The sequence below is a fragment of the Octodon degus genome, unplaced genomic scaffold (genome assembly GCF_000260255.1).
Source record: "Octodon degus isolate 3935 unplaced genomic scaffold, OctDeg1.0 scaffold00001, whole genome shotgun sequence".
NCBI classification, from domain to species: Eukaryota; Metazoa; Chordata; class Mammalia; order Rodentia; family Octodontidae; genus Octodon; species Octodon degus.
The window spans coordinates 3,891,119-3,893,546 of NW_004524577.1; positions in this window are offsets into that span (position 1 = coordinate 3,891,119).

Here is a 2,428-nt window from a genome sequence, read left to right on the forward strand (position 1 = left end):
TAGATCGGACTCCTAGTGATCTGCCTGTTTACAGTCTCCCAAGAGCAGGGATTATAGGTGCACGCCACCACGCCCAGTCTCAGTTGTCATCTCAGCACGCCCCGGGGGCAGGGCTGGCATGGCAGGCCCAAGGATCGAATCCCCAGGCCCCTACGGTTGCTTGCAGGTGCTTTATTATATTGCATATTGTTATTTTCAAAATAGTTGCTCAGCTTCCCAAATATAGGCATGTAAGAGTGATCAAACGATATAAATACTGTTTTTTTCAATGAACTAATAGAAACTAGTTATACAATTATCTTAACTATCTTGTATGGAGCTAAATATCATCTATCTATATCTCTATCATCTATCTATCTATCTATCATCTATCTATCTATCTATCTATCTATCTATCTATCTATCTATCTATCTCTTTTCTTCTTTCCCAATCCAAATTGTTATTTCCTTTTGAGCAGCTTCTTTCCCTTTCACAGTATTTATTGTACTTTTTTTTTGCAGAACCGGGGATTGAACTCAGGCCCTTGCACTTGCCAGGGAAACGCTTATTCTACTGATCCATCTCCCTGGCCCTATTGTACTTTCTGGACCTTATTTACTCTTTCAGTTTCTTGCACTAGGGAACAGTACGAGGTTTACACATGCAAGGCTGATTTGTTTCACTTATGGTCTCAAGGGGCATCCATTTACCTATAAAAGCCTTGAGTTTGTCTTTCTTTATAGTTGAGTAATACTCCATTGTATAAAAATACCACACTTTTTTATCTGTTCTTTGGTTGATGGGCTTTTGGGTTGTTCCCAAGATTTAGTGATTACAAATTGCTAATAAAAATGGGTCACATATGTCACTGGATTGTGATGTTTTTAATTATTCTTGGAAAATACTCAGAAGGGGAATGGCTGGGTGGAATGGGACCTCTAATTTAGTTTTTTGAGGAATCTTCATAGTGATTTTCAGAGTGGTTGTACCAGTCTACACTGTCACAGTGAAGGGATCCTTTTCCTAACTGCCCAACCAGCGTTTGTTATTGATTTCTTGATGACAGCCATTGTTTCTGTGCTGAGATGGGATCTCAGCGTTGTTTTAATTTGGATTTCTCCGATGACCAATGATGTTGAACATGTTTTCATATACTTATTTGCTATTTGTATTTCTTCCTCTGCAAAGAGTGTTTTCATCTCAGATGCCCAGTGTTAGACTGGATCTTTGAATTTTGGGGGTCTGATTTTTAAAGATTATTTATATGTTCTAGATAGAAGTCCTTTGTCGGAAGGACAGCTGACTGAAGTTTTTCCCAGTTTGTGGTTTTTTTTTTTCACTCTGTTAGTGATTTCTTTTGATGTGCAATTTTTTAAATAAAATATGATCTCAATCATTGATTCTTTGAAGTATTTCCTGTGAAGCTTGTTTTCGTTCATGAACTCTCTACCTACTCCTATGTTGTCAAGATTTCTACCTACTTTCTCTTCCAGTAGATTTAGTGTTTGTTTTAATATTTAGATCCTTGATCCATTTTGACTTTAGTACATGGTGATAAACATGAGAATAGTTTTAGTTTTCAGCATGTGGGAAGCCAGTTTTTCCAGCACCATTTATTAAAGAGGCTTTCTTCCAGTGAACATGTTTGGCCACTTTGTCAAAGGTTAAGGTGTGTTTGTAGTCGTGCCTGTATCTTCTATTTAAAAAAATATAATTTATTTTTATTTTTAAGAGAATACAAAATAGTAATAAAAATTAGAAATGATACAGAATTTCACTAAACAAAATAGCATGAATTCCACAGTGTGTGTTGTAGTGAGTAGTGCTGTCCTCAACTTGGTTGTTCAGATGACCCCTATATGCACGCAAAACTGGAAAAAAAGAAAATAAAAAAGTTATAAGAAATCAAGAAGAGATAAAGAGGAAAACAATGAAAAAGAAGACAAAAAAATTAAGCATTAGTCCACAGTACAATTATCCAAGCTGTCCTGCTTACATACATTTAGATATATCTTTCTTCCACTCCCTCCAATGTCTTTCCCCTCATCTCATTAATTCCTTCCTTTTGAATAGATTCATTCCTCTCCCACAGTGTCTGGGGTACCCTTCAGATTTTACTTACTCTTTCAGATTCTTACTCTAGGGAGATAATACAATGCTTGCATGTGCAGGTCTCATTTCACTTAAGAGTATGATCTCCAGTTGCATCCATTTACCTATAAAGCCTCAAGGTTATTGTTTTTCATAGCAGAATAATACTCCATTGTGTGAAAGTATCACATCTTCTTTATCCATTCCTCAGTTGATGGGCATTTGGGTTGTTTCCAGGATTCAGCTATGACAAATTGGGCTGCTATAAACATGGGTGCACATAGATCACTGTGGTCTGACGTTTTCAGTTCTTCTGGGAAAATACCCAAAAGGGGAATAGCTGGGTGGAATGGTATC